Source organism: Lissotriton vulgaris, chromosome 8 (genome assembly GCF_964263255.1).
Source record: "Lissotriton vulgaris chromosome 8, aLisVul1.2, whole genome shotgun sequence".
Taxonomy (NCBI): Eukaryota; Metazoa; Chordata; class Amphibia; order Caudata; family Salamandridae; genus Lissotriton; species Lissotriton vulgaris.
Window position 1 is genome coordinate 763,020,868 of NC_141696.1, and position 15,475 is coordinate 763,036,342.

Genomic DNA, 15,475 nt, shown 5'->3' on the forward strand with positions numbered 1-15,475 from the left:
AGTGACGTAGACATTAATATATGTTATATAAATAAACACAGAATAGGTTAATTTGCTTCACAAACCTGTTGTAATAATAAGTGACTCAGCAGAGACAAATGTTCCTATGGCAACAGGTATCAGGGATGCTGTGGACATAGAAAGCGAAATGATTTAATTATCTGCTTCACTGAGAGGTAAGGCATTTATCATCCTATGCAGTTTGTAAAGTAGGGTTTGCTGCATGTTGCTGTGACTTCAGTCAGCACCTGCTTGAATATTTCGTAAATGCTATGTGAGTTGATTTACAGTGAATAAAGAGCATTATGACCTAAGTTTATGCTAACATTAGATTGTGCCTACACTGTCCTTCTTCTTGCTTCAGCGTCATAACATATAACATGATGACTATTGATAATTTCAGTTCTAAATAAAGTATTGCTAATGTTCATATGACTAAGCAGAAACTGTTCTCAGAGAAATGTTCTCACTGTACCAAACAAAGGATGTGTTTAACCATCCCAGGCTCTTGCATAAACAATGTATTTGTTTAACCATTCAACTAAAGCTTTGAGAATGATTAGGATCCCAATGTGTTACTATCATGAGAGAATCCTCAAATGTATTCTGTAGTGGGGGTGATAGAGCCCGCAGGTCACCCGACTATAATTTTACCAATACTCACCTGGGCCCATAATTCAATTACACATTTACTTAATCAGGTAACCCACACTCTACTACCAGTTTATCTTAGTTTCACTAATTCCTATACCACTGATTTATCAATCTTTGTCAATTGGTACCTATGACCACATGGATCAGGGAGTTATATGTAAAGAAAGGCAATCAAACATACAATTACAATTTTCACTCATATAATAACCACATACTCGAGGAAGGTTTAAACTCTTTATCTAATCATCATCAAAAGTCATGAGCCACAGATTAAAAGTGATTAAACTATCAATAACCAAGATCAAAAACAGTGTATAGCTATGCAAAAGATAGATTATGCCAACCATTTAGCAAAGTTTGGTTTGAAATAAAGGAAAGGTAAAACAAGAAACATACTATTTTCAGATACAGTCTTTCGCAATTTGACTAAAGGCGGGTAAAGAAAAGGAACATACTAAACCAACAGTTTTGCAAATATTAGTGGTTTGGGAAAGAAGACCATGTGCACTAACAAAACTAAATTTTAGCATTTAACTATAGGAAAGGTAAAAATTGGAACATGCTATAAATTCAAATAATCAAACTTAGCTTCATAAAGGGAAAGGTAAAGAGAAGGAAAATTCTGCAAATCATAGAAAACCGTTATAACATTCAACCTAAGGTGCGTAAGAAAAAGTGGAACATGTTAAATAACCGTAAATATGAATTTCTCATCTACTTCAGGGAAGGGTAAGAAAAGGAACATATGCAATCATAACTTTGCAAATCAGGGAAGGTTAAGAAAAGGACGCAAATTATATTGACAATTACCCACACAGATGTATATTTACCTAGAATGGTGTGAAGACCAACCCTGGCCACGGGTCAGTTAGAAAGGACAGGAGAAACCCAAATATTTCAGTGCCAGTAGGCGAGCAGGTGCAGATCAGAAAATCAGGACAGGATAACCCCAGGATTTAGATCAGGACCGGACCACCAAAGGTTAAGACCAGCACCCGCAGTTCAGTTGCACCGCCTGCACTACTCTCTCTCTGCAAAGAATCAGCCAAAAACCCCGATTTGGTTACAGCATTCACCAGAAAAGTGCTTCGCCAGCACTTCAACTTCCCAGAACCCCAATTGGGTTCTCAAACCTCCCAACAGAGTGCTCCACAGCCCTCTGCTCTTGGTCACCTATTGATTACGATGGGTCAGTGACAGGTCAGCTATTCGGACAAGTCAGATAATTTCTCTAGCTAAACCTACGCTAGTTATACTGTTTTCCAGGTCATTGTACCACCCCCCAATGTTGCAGGTGTAAGGATCCCCAATTTCGATTGGACAAAGGAGGAGGACAGGTCATCACACCACCTAAATTTTAGACTTTTGCCGACTCCTTATTCAAATTTATGTCCACGCCCATCAAATTCAGGTTCTCATGCCGATTCCGTCCACCTAATAATGGATGTTCTAATGACGATTACAATGTATGCAATTTAGAGTTCATTGGGTGAGTTTCTCAGGAGCATCTTCTAGTCAGTCAGCTCCTTAGCAATAGTCCAAAGGTCACTGCGCCGGAGACTTGCGATTCTCGCGCAGTCGCAGTTTCAACAAAGATGGAGTACAGCGTTACGAGACAGGCCAGTTTTCAAAGTGTAACATGAAATGGAAAAGAAACAGTTTTAGAACACAGAACACAGAATAAATTAATACACTGTATTCCATGAATTTCTAAACTATACCCATTACTTTATAATAAATTATAGCATTAGGATTAGGCAGAACGAACAGCTTAGCAAAAGCAGCAGTGCAAGCCTCTTGAAGGTGAGAACACAGAACAGCCATATTAACACTAGTGCGCAGATGCAACAGACTTCCCTCCAAAGCTGCGAGTACGTCATGCCACGTGGGTATGACAGACGCATGCCCATTAGAAAATCCCGCGTAGCAGCAGCCATTTTAAATGCAAGCGTATTAGGATTTAGAAAACACATAAGCAAGCTTCACTCGGATACCCAATATAGATGAAAAAGGGGTAAGTTAGTAAGACAAATATTGTCGATTACATAGTTAGGGTTATTCGAGGATCATGATTACAAGCAAGTCGCTTCTCATGCGAATCCTTGCTCCATCAGGGGCATGGCCATCAGCTGATGAAGATGGCCACTTTGTGATGCAACTCCACCGCCCAAGTTCTAAATTCCCCAATATCAGCCTCAAAGTCCATGCTCCCCACTCTCCCCGCTCTCCAGGCAAATCAGTGTGTGGCCGGAGCCCAGGTGAAGCTTGTGGTCAGGGCTAGAATCCCTGGGGGGGCCCCAAGAAGCACTTGAGCAGCCTCCATCGAGGTGAAAGCACCGGCCTTAAGTTCCAGTGGACCGGTGCAGCATCAGAGGGGGGATGATGAGCTCGGACGGATACCGCATGAGGCAGGTTATTGCCAAAGATCCAGTATGTACTTCTCCCACTGCACCTTCCGCACATCATTGGTGTAACCCAGTGGCTGTACAGAGAAGACGCTAGGGGCTGTGGGTTATCAGAGGCCGCCATAATTTTTAGAGGTGCGATGGAGAAAGAGAAACCTCAGAGACGCCAGATCGTATTGGCGCAATTGAGCTCGAACCCTGGGCTGAAAGTGGTGAGTTGACCAGAGGTGAGGCCCAAGTGGCTCCAGGAGGGAGTGAAGGTGCTGGAGGTAAGGCAGGGGCGGCAAGTGCTGCAATAACTTGAGACTCTATGGCCACCATGTGGCTGGTGGCCCAGCGGTGGATTAGCCCACTGCTATCCCCCTATGAAGATTAATGAGAGTAATCTTGTGGCCAGGATACGGCCTAGACAGTGCAGTTAGTAGTTAGAAGCAAACTGCTGCTGCCATTTTGAGGAGCTCGATGGGGTGGGCGGACTGGGCACAGCGGCGACTCCAAGACAAGGTTCCTGGCCCTGGGGTGTGAAAATGCTGATTGAGAGACCCCCGCAAGGGAAGAGAGAAGGATTGGTTCAATGCCTCACGTTGAAGCGTGAGACTACAAATGTGGACTCTACACAGTGCCCAGCATCACTGGCGACACTTCAAGACAATTGGGCCAATGAGGAATCCAGGCCCATTGGGAAGGAGAGCGGCCCTGGGACCAAAGGCTCGATGACCAACTATAGTAAGACACTTGGAAGTGGTGAGATGCTAGGTCATTCTGGTTGGGTCTGTTCCTGATCCCAGTTGATTTACACACCATTCTGCAAGGTTGAGGGGGTGGGCAGTTTTTAGTCTGCCATGCAGGGAGGGAAGAGAAACAGAGTGGATGTTTTGCTGGATGTTATGGGTTGTAATGTTTCCTGTTTTGTCTGCATAGTCGCTGGCTACACACTGTCACATGAACCCACCCTCTACAGGCCCAGGGAATAGAGGGATATCCAGAATTTATGACCCTGGCAGAGACATGGGGAAAACGGCAGGACATATCTTAGAGAAATATTTATCCTGGAATGTTAATGGGCTTGGGCATAAAATCAAGAGGGATATAGTGCTGTAATATCTTAAGCGTCAGGCATCTGAAGTGGTCCTTATACAAGAAACACATATGTTGGGCAAATACTGCTGTCCTCTGGACAGGTTTAGTTCAAGATGGTAGCCCATGGGCAGTATACATCAGGCTCAAGGGGGGTTAGCATCCTGGCAAAGCATGCATTCCCGCTTACAGTCCACCACACTTGGCTTCACACACACAGGAGATATGTGGCATTAACGGGATGCTGCGAGGGCCGCACCATCAACATTTGCTCTATCTACGCTGCCCCATGCTTGCAGGCAGTCACACTCACAAACTTGGGGGCTCTACTGCTGCAGCGCCCCAAAAGGATTCTCTTCTGGGGGGGTGATTTCAACTTACCAATTGATGAGACATGAGATTGCTAGCTACCCAGGCCCCGGAAGTTGACCCACATTACCCTTTCTCGCTTCACTACTGTCATGGAACTGGCAGATTTCTGGTGCTCACACAACCTGAGAGACCAGCCGTATGCGTTCCACTCAGGAGCCCACAGCAGCCATTCCTGAATCGACTAACTCCTAGCTCAACTTCAGCATGAGCAGCACTACTCACAGATCAGACACTTGGCAAGGGAGATAGCAGATCATTTCCCAGTGTGGGCACGATGTGTGCTCTACCGGGGGGGTGGCGAAAGGGCCTGCACCCATCAGTCGTGGCACCTGAAACAACAGGGAAAATAAGAGGCTTTAACAATGGTCATTGAGCATTACTTGGCAAAGAACCTGGCCTCCGTTAACTCTGACCATATCCTATGGGAAGCTTATAAGACCATAGTCAGGAGCCAGGCTGTCTCCCTCTATTTAGGGTTTAGGATTTACAAAAGAGAATAAATGGAGGAACTGGATAGGGAAATTATGGCCCAGGGATACCTTCTGTTGGAGATGGCCAGTCCAGAAGTGCAACATTCTCTTGCCATTGAGCAGAGAGAATTCAAGGGCCTAGGAACAGAGGAAGCCAGAGCGATACACAGTGCCACACAAGACCGCCTCTATGAGGTATGGCACAAAACAGCAAATAACTGGCACAGCTAGACAAGAGGGAGCAGACCAGGTGATGGGTGTGCACCCAGGAGGAGCAGCCAGTGAGAGAGAGGGGTCAAACAGCAGAAGCTGTTGCAGATTATTGCACCCACTTATATGCCCTAGCAGTGCAAACTCTACTCCAGGACTTGCGCCTGCCGAGCCTGTCAGAGGCTAATAGAGATTTTCTAGAAGCTGTATTACAGGGGGAGATTCTGCTGGCAATAACAGAACTTTGCCCTGGTGAAGCCATGGGCCCCAATGGGCTACCAATTAAGTTCTATAAAATGCTAGCCACCAAGATAGCCCCCCACCTTCTGACAATGTACAAGGAAAGCAACCAAAGAGGAGTGTTGTCCCCTGACCAGCGATTGGTGACCATTGTGGTCATCCATAATGAGGGTAAGTCACCAGATGACTGCACTAATTTCACTCTTGAATGCTGAGGTCAAAATACTAGCCATGGTACTAGCTGGCACCTGAACAAAATAATTCACATGCTGATCCACCCGGATCAATCAGATTTAATGCCTCACAGAAGTACCGCCCTTAACATTTGTTGCCTACATTGGGAGGTAGGACAGTCAGGGACTCTGCAGTAGTGGTCACTGGTGTTGTCCCTGGATGCCAGGATGGCATTCAACAAGGTGGATTGAGAATATATTTTCCTGGACAAATTCAGCTTTGGTCTTCATTATTTTCCTGGGTCTGACTTCTATATACCGGCCAGTGGGCAAAGGTTTAGGTAAATGGTGGCCGATCCCAAGGTTTTGGACTCCGGTGGGGAACCAGACAGGGCTGCCCACTGTCCCTGTTTGTATTCACTGTGGCCCTTGAAGCCCTGGCGGCATGGATCTGTCAGGACCCGCTGGTCCTGGGGATGCACTGGGATAGACAGTCGGAAGATAGAATATTATTGTATGCAGACGATATACAGCTTTTTGTAACTGAGTCAGAATTTTCTCTGGCCAGAATAATGCAGAATAATACAGATTTTGGGAAATACTCAGGCTACACCATAAATTGGCACAAGTCCATTATATACCTGCCAAAGGCCATATGCCATGACTGCTGCCTGACGGTGCGGTGACAGTGGCCACTGAAGGGTTTCGGTACCTTAAGAATTTTGTCACACCAGACTCTAGCCTCTTTTAAATAAAATAATTTAGCCCTATTGTTAGACAGGCTATGACAGAATGTAAAGATCATTGCCACTCTTAATACGGTGAGGGAGGCCCTGCATCTTGTATACTTTGAAGAATACCCCTTATGAAGTTCCAGGATTCTACTTGCAAGCAGTAGAGGGGGGAAATCCATACCTTACTTTGGGATGAGGGCTCAGCATAAATAGTACTATCGAAATTAACTAGAAGCTGGTATGATGGGGGCATTTCAGTGCCAAATGTCTGGAGATATTATTGGGTGGCACAGTTTAGCATGATTAGCCAAAGGGCTTACCTCTTTTGGATAGACCCCACGATCCGACTGGGCTTAGCTGTACTAGGGCCTCTCGGATATGTGGGAGCACTGTACTAAGTGATAAAAAGTGAGGCCCTGCCATACTCCACACAGTTAGCAGTCCAACTGTGGAAGAAGGTCACAGCATTCCTGGGAAGGAAAACAAGTGACACTAGCGACCCCGCTCTGTGACACAGAGAGTCTTGGGACACCCTGGGAGTAGCTGGTATTTGACAAGTGGTACATTATAGGCATCTCAACATGGGAACGCAAGGTGAAATTACACTATGGGTGGACCTCATACATGAGTACTATTTAACCTCTACTGAGGCATACCGGTATATTCAAATTTGTCATGGGCTGTCAGCGGTCCTGCCCAGAAACACAGACATAACGGCCTCCTAACCCCTAGAATGGTCTGCTGCCCAGGCAAGTCACACCCCTGACTTACAAGAAGATCCTTAACAATACACCAGATACAATGACCTGGTAGAAAGAAAAATGGGACCAAGAGATGGAAGGCTTCAAGGATGGGGAATGGGAGGAGGCCCTCGCAAGCCCAAAGGAGATGGCGATAAGATAAAGGTTTCAACTGAACCAGCTCCGGATTCTACATCTCTACTACTACACTTAAACTAACATGGTAAAAATGGGATGCATGAAAGACTTTTACTATTTATGTGGCTGTGGCCAAACTGATACATTAATGCATATAATATGGGACTGTCCGGTGGTGCAACGCTACTGGACAGTAGTTGTGGACTGCCGAAAGGAGGTGGAGGAGTGTTAAAGTCTCTTTGAAAAAACACTGTATCCTGAATATTTGGGGAAGCACCGGGCCATGAGAGCCCAGGGACTATGGAAGACAATACGGCTGGTAGTGGCCAAAAGGAACATTGCAAGGTTATGGGGAGCTAGCCAACCCCCTGGAAACAAGACAATGTTTGGTGCATGACGGCTGAGCCGATGGTTTAAGGGGGGGGGAATCTGGAGTGACTGGAAAGATTACAGGGGTGATATTTGTAGGGTTCTACAAAGGACAAAAGATGATGATGAATAGCCCAGAGACTCTTGAGGCAGCAAACGAGCAGTACAAGGGAGCAGGAAGGGGCGGGGGCTTTGGTAGTTCAATGATGCTATGCTATATATGTAATTTGTGATTCTGCAGACTGTGGTTATACTTGTGCCGTTAATAAAAAAATTGGTAAAAAAGTTTCTACTGTAGTTAAATGTTTCTTTTAGCTTGTTCCCTAATGTATAATGTATGACAATCTTTGCCTGAAGTCCTGTAAAAGTACATGGATTTCTGTAACCAGTAGAAAACCCTTTCCCCATCTTTAGAAGGCAAGTCTATGCTGGAATTCACTTAGAACTGTATCAAGTTCTTTCTACTTATGAATTGTGTGCTTTGCTGCTAAACACACTTATGGTATGATTTTTGTAATCTGCTTTTTAATTCCTTATATAAAGTTTTGAAACAATGACCCTTGTCTGTCATTATTATAGAAGGTTTCAGCAGATTTATGTGCACCAACCTACCTAGAAATAGTGATGATTCTGATCGGGGAGCAACAAAGTCCGTATCGGGACTACACTGCTCGCAGGACTAGCAATTGGTTTCCCCCATTTTGAGACTAAATTGTGTATCCACAGATATGGTAGCAGAGGGGATGGTGCTGATTGGAGCCAACCCATAAACTGATAGATTCATTGGCTGTAGAACTTAACATTGTACCTTCAATCAATCAATCAATCATTTGTAAAGCGCTCTACATACCCGCGAGAGGGGGGTGCTCTACTGATTGAACAGCCAGGTCTTGAGTATCCTCCTGAAGGTCAGCAGGTCTTGGGTCTGTCGTAGGCTCAGTGGGAGGGTGTTCTATGTCTTGGCAGCGAGGTGGAAGAAGGATCTCCCGCCGGTGGTTGTTCTTCGCATGCGCGGGACAATGGAGAGTGAGAGGTCGGCGGAGCATAGCTGGCGGTTGGGGATGTAGAAGGAGAGCCGTCTGTTGAGGTAGGCTGGGCTGGTCTTGTGGAGTGCTTTGTGTGCATGGATGAGGAGCTTGAAGGATATCCTCTTGTTGACGGGGAGCCAGTGAAGGTTTCTCAAGTGGAGGGTGATGTGGCTGTGTCGTGGTACAGCAAGGATCAGTAGTGCCGAGGCGTTATGGATGCGTTGTAGTCGTTTGATGAGCTTGGTCAGGGCTCCCGCGTAGAGGGCGTTTCCCTAGTCGAGTCTGCTGCTGACGAGGGCCTGGGTCACTGTCTTTCTTGTATCTGTCGGGATCCATCTGTATATCTTGCGGAGCATGCAGAGGGTGTAGAAGCAGGAGGATGAGACGGTGTTGACTTGCTTGGTCATTGAGAGCGTTGAGTCGAGGATGATTCCCAGGTTGCGTGCGTGGTCGGTGGGTGTCGGGCCTGCCCCGAGTGCCGTTACCCTCCAGGATTCGTCCCAGGCTGAAGGGTTGGAGCCGAGGATAAGGACCTTTGTCTTGTCTGAGTTCAGCTTCAGACGGCTGATCTTCATCCAGTCGGCAACTGCCTTCATTCCTTTGTGGAGGTTGGCTTTGGCGGTGATGGGGTCTTTGGTGAGGAAGAGGATCAGTTGAGTGTCGTCGACGTAGGAGATTATGTTGAGGTCGTGCTGTTGGGCGACGTGTGCGAGCGGGGCCATGTAAATGTTGAACAGTGTCGGGCTAAGGGAGGATCCCTGGGGCACTCCGCAGATGATCTTGGAGGCTTTGGAACAGAATGGGGGGAGGCGGACGCTCTGGATTCTGCCGGAGAGGAAGGAGGTGGTCTATTCCAGAGCCTTGTCTCGGATCCCTGCAGCGTGGAGGCGTTCTCAGACGGTGTCGAAGACGGTGGAGAGGTCTAGGTGGATGAGTGCTGCGGTCTCACCGTTGTCCAGCAGGGTCCAGATGTCATCGTTTGTGGTGATGAGGGCAGCCCCGGTGCTGTTGTTGCTGCAGAACCCTGATTGGGAAGGGTCCAGGATTCTGTTTTCTTCGAGGTATCAGGTTAGCTGTCTGTTGACGATTTTCTCGATGAACTTGGCCAGGATGGGGAGCAGAGAGATGGGTCAGAAGTTCTTGAGGTCTCTTGGGTCTGCCTTAGGTTTTTTGAGTAGGTCATTGATCTCGCTGTGTTTCCAGCTCTCTGGGAAGGTCGCGGTCTTGAGGGAGAGATTGATGACATTGTGCAGGTGGGGTGCGATGGAGCTGCTTGCTTTATTGAAGAAGTGGTGTGGGAATGGGTCTGACGGAGAGCCGGAGTGGATTGTGCTCATATTCTTGATGGTGTCATCGACGCTCACGCTGGCCCAGGCTATCAGGGGGTTGTAGTCAATGGTGTGTGGAGGGTCCGCCCTGACTCGTCAGACGCGGCCGCTCCACCTCAAGCTGCCTCCCCGACCTAAGTGCGGTATTGTAACCTGCTCTGAGCTGCACCCGATCGCTTTTATTCACTCCCACAGAGCCCGATCTCAGCTATTGACCTGCATAGCGGCCGATATTATTTAATTATTATTCCCTGCCTTAATTTGTCGTGAGCGCCCGATTCCATCTTAAATAATCATCCCCATAGCGCTCCAATACCTCAGTAGTTGTGCAGTTAGTTTCACAGCGTAGCGCTTGTCCCACTTGCACCAATTAGCATTATTACACAGCGCTAGCATCCTTACCGGGCTGAAACGCTGAGCACTGTCTGCATTGCCTTGTCTCTCAATAATTTGATTTGATTGTCTGTGCCCGAATTTGTTTGTTAGTTTGAGCGTGTCTTTAATACTTTGTGCCCCCATCTCTGCATTGGATTTGGCCGACTGCCATCTTGTTTAGTCTGTTGTTGTTGTTATTTAGACTTCCCTCCCCGGATATCCACCCCGCCTCCCGCCTCCCAGCTGCTCCGCCCTCCCACAGTTCACCAGGCTCGGTCTCTCCACGAGACCTCTGTGACCGCCCTGACTCGTCAGACGCGGCCGCTCCACCTCAAGCTGCCTTCCCGACCTAAGTGCGGTATTGTAACCTGCTCTGAGCTGCACCCGATCGCTTTTATTCACTCCCACAGAGCCCGATCTCAGCTATTGACCTGCATAGCGGCCGATATTATTTAATTATTATTCCCTGCCTTAATTTGTCGTGAGCGCCCGATTCCATCTTAAATAATCATCCCCATAGCGCTCCAATACCTCAGTAGTTGCGCAGTTAGTTTCACAGCGTAGCGCTTGTCCCACTTGCACCAATTAGCATTATTACACAGCGCTAGCATCCTTACCGGGCTGAAACGCTGAGCACTGTCTGCATTGCCTTGTCTCTCAATAATTTGATTTGATTGTCTGTGCCCGAATTTGTTTGTTAGTTTGAGCGTGTCTTTAATACTTTGTGCCCCCATCTCTGCATTGGATTTGGCCGACTGCCATCTTGTTTAGTCTGTTGTTGTTGTTATTTAGACTTCCCTCCCCGGATATCCACCTCGTCTCCCGCCTCCCAGCTGCTCCGCCCTCCCACAGTTCACCAGGCTCGGTCTCTCCACGAGACCTCTGTGACCGCCCTGACTCGTCAGACGCGGCCGCTCCACCTCAAGCTGCCTCCCCGACCTAAGTGCGGTATTGTAACCTGCTCTGAGCTGCACCCGATCGCTTTTATTCACTCCCACAGAGCCCGATCTCAGCTATTGACCTGCATAGCGGCCGATATTATTTAATTATTATTCCCTGCCCTAATTTGTCGTGAGCGCCCGATTCCATCTTAAATAATCCTCCCCATAGCGCTCCAATACCTCAGTAGTTGCGCAGTTAGTTTCACAGCGTAGCGCTTGTCCCACTTGCACCAATTAGCATTATTACACAGCGCTAGCATCCTTACCGGGCTGAAACGCTGAGCACTGTCTGCATTGCCTTGTCTCTCAATAATTTGATTTGATTGTCTGTGCCCGAATTTGTTTGTTAGTTTGAGCGTGTCTTTAATACTTTGTGCCCCCATCTCTGCATTGGATTTGGCCGACTGCCATCTTGTTTAGTCTGTTGTTGTTGTTATTTAGACTTCCCTCCCCGGATATCCACCCTGCCTCCCAGCTGCTCCGCCCTCCCACAGTTCACCAGGCTCGGTCTCTCCACGAGACCTCTGTGACCGCCCTGACTCGTCAGACGCGGCCGCTCCACCTCAAGCTGCCTCCCCGACCTAAGTGCGGTATTGTAACCTGCTCTGAGCTGCACCCGATCGCTTTTATTCACTCCCACAGAGCCCGATCTCAGCTATTGACCTGCATAGCGGCCGATATTATTTAATTATTATTCCCTGCCTTAATTTGTCGTGAGCGCCCGATTCCATCTTAAATAATCATCCCCATAGCGCTCCAATACCTCAGTAGTTGCGCAGTTAGTTTCACAGCGTAGCGCTTGTCCCACTTGCACCAATTAGCATTATTACACAGCGCTAGCATCCTTACCGGGCTGAAACGCTGAGCACTGTCTGCATTGCCTTGTCTCTCAATAATTTGATTTGATTGTCTGTGCCCGAATTTGTTTGTTAGTTTGAGCGTGTCTTTAATACTTTGTGCCCCCATCTCTGCATTGGATTTGGCCGACTGCCATCTTGTTTAGTCTGTTGTTGTTGTTATTTAGACTTCCCTCCCCGGATATCCACCCCGCCTCCCGCCTCCCAGCTGCTCCGCCCTCCCACAGTTCACCAGGCTCGGTCTCTCCACGAGACCTCTGTGACCGCCCTGACTCGTCAGACGCGGCCGCTCCACCTCAAGCTGCCTCCCCGACCTAAGTGCGGTATTGTAACCTGCTCTGAGCTGCACCCGATCGCTTTTATTCACTCCCACAGAGCCCGATCTCAGCTATTGACCTGCATAGCGGCCGATATTATTTAATTATTATTCCCTGCCTTAATTTGTCGTGAGCGCCCGATTCCATCTTAAATAATCATCCCCATAGCGCTCCAATACCTCAGTAGTTGCGCAGTTAGTTTCACAGCGTAGCGCTTGTCCCACTTGCACCAATTAGCATTATTACACAGCGCTAGCATCCTTACCGGGCTGAAACGCTGAGCACTGTCTGCATTGCCTTGTCTCTCAATAATTTGATTTGATTGTCTGTGCCCGAATTTGTTTGTTAGTTTGAGCGTGTCTTTAATACTTTGTGCCCCCATCTCTGCATTGGATTTGGCCGACTGCCATCTTGTTTAGTCTGTTGTTGTTGTTATTTAGACTTCCCTCCCCGGATATCCACCCCGCCTCCCGCCTCCCAGCTGCTCCGCCCTCGCCCCTCCCCCTCCACTATCCATATATGACCAAGATCCCTACGCGCAGCGTTCACGCGCAGCGACCGCGCCCAACCCGCGCCGAAGGTGCGCCAAAGGTAAGCCCGTCTATGCCCGTCCGCGCCTGGACCGCGCCCAGCGCCAGACCCCCTGTCCCTCGCGCCTCCCAGCCCTCCCGCATTACCTACGATGCCGCCTCCCTCCTAGCCCTTAACCCCGGTCGCGCCCCCAACTGTATCCAAGCCGCTCCTGGACGCACCCATGGACCTTTCTCATGCTACTCCTGCAAATTCAGTGGCACCGACAACATCTCCGCTAAGACCACACATCAGACTCCCGACCCCAACCACTTACAATGCATCCTTCTCAACACCCGATCGGTCCACAGGCACGCCATTGACCTATGGAATCTACTAGACACCATTTCTCCGGACATCGCCTTCCTTACGGAAACATGGATGAACGCTTCCTCCGCACCAGACATCACCATTGCCATCCCTGAAGACTATAAGATCACTCGCAAAGACCGCACCAGCCACACAGGAGGAGGAATCGCTATCGTCCATAAGAAATCAATCCGCATCTCAACCAGCTCTGACGCCAACCTCGCCAACTCCGAACACCTTCACTTCCAGATCCACATCGACCCCAAAACCACACTCGGAGGCACTCTCCTCTACAGACCACCAGGACCCCACGCAAAATTCAGTGAAGACATCACGTACTTCATCACTCCACACGCGCTCCCCTCCAAAGAATACATCCTTCTGGGAGACCTCAACTTTCACCTTGAAAAGATCAACGACCGCAACACCGCCACCCTCGTGGACAACCTCGCCAACCTCGGACTTAAACAACTAGTCACTTCCCCCACCCACATCACAGGTCACACACTCGACCCCATCTTCACATCCAGCAATCTTGTCTCCTTCAGCCACACCACGGACCTCCTCTGGACTGACCACAGCTGCGTTCACTTCACCTACAACAAACCAAAACCCAACATCCACCTCCAACCTACCCTGCAAAGAAACTGGAACAAAATCACCACGGACCAAATCTCCGCATCGCTCCTTTGAAACTCCCCAGCCCTCTCTTCTAACGCTAACGAAGCCGCCGCCAACCTCACCCTATGGTTATCCAACACCGCCGACACCCTAGCACCACTGAAAAAACGTCAAAGCAAACCTGGCAGCAAGAAGGCCTCATGGTTCAACGATGATCTCAAGAAGTCCAAGAAACTCTGCCGCTCCCTTGAAAAGGCCTGGAAAAAAGACCCAACCACCAGCACCAAGGACGCCTTCAAAAGCGCCACCCGCACTCACCACCAACTGATCCGAAAAGCCAAGAAAACAGCACTCAAGGATCGACTTGACAACAACGCCCACAACAGCAAGGAACTTTTCAACATCGTCAAGGAATTTTCCAATCCCTCAGCCAACTCCAACGACATCACCCCCTCTCAAACCCTCTGCGACTCCCTAGCATCATTTTTCCACAACAAGATTGCAGACATCCACAACAGCTTTGACAACCAACCCGGAAACCAACCCACCCTACCATCTGCTGATCATCTTCCCCCCGTGAACACCCTCAACGACTGGAACCCAATCTCCACTGAGGACACCATCCGCCTGATGAATTCCATCCACTCAGGATCCCCCACAGACCCATGCCCTCACCACATCTTCAACAAAGCAGACTCCGTCATAGCACCGCACCTCCGAGACGTCATCAACTGCTCCTTCAACTCCGCCACCTTCCCGGAAGACTGGAAACACGCTGAACTCACCGCCCTTCTGAAAAAACCAACAGCGGACCCCACCGAACTCAAAAATTACCGCCCCATCTCGCTCCTCCCATTCCCGGCCAAAGTCATCAAGAAAGCTGTCAACAACCAGCTCGCCGCCTTCCTCGAAGCCAACAAATCCCTCGACCCCTCACAATCTGGCTTCCGAGCAAAACACAGCACTGAGACCGCCCTCATCGCAGCAACAGACGACATTCGAACTCTACTAGACAATGGAGACACAGTCGCCCTCATCTTCCTCGACCTCTCTGCAGCCTTCGACACAGTCTGCCACAGCACCCTTTTACAACGCCTCAATAACATCGGAATCCAAGGAAAAGCACTTGAATGGATCACCTCGTTCCTCACCGGAAGAACCCAGAGAGTCCGCCTTCCTCCATTCAAATCCGAGGCCTCTGAAGTCATCTGTGGCGTACCACAAGGATCCTCACTCAGTCCCACCCTCTTCAACGTATACATGAGCCCCCTCGCGGCCATCGCACGCCAACACAACCTCAACATCATCTCTTACGCGGACGACACTCAACTGATCCTTTCTCTCATCAATGACCCCAGCACCGCCAAAACTAACCTACACAAAGGAATGAAAGAAGTTGCCGAATGGATGAAACAAAGCCGTCTGAAACTGAACTCAGACAAAACAGAAGTCCTCATCTTAGGTACATCCCCCTCTGCATGGGACGACTCCTGGTGGCCGGAAGCCCTCGGAAAAGCACCCATCCCGACAGACCACGCACGGAACCT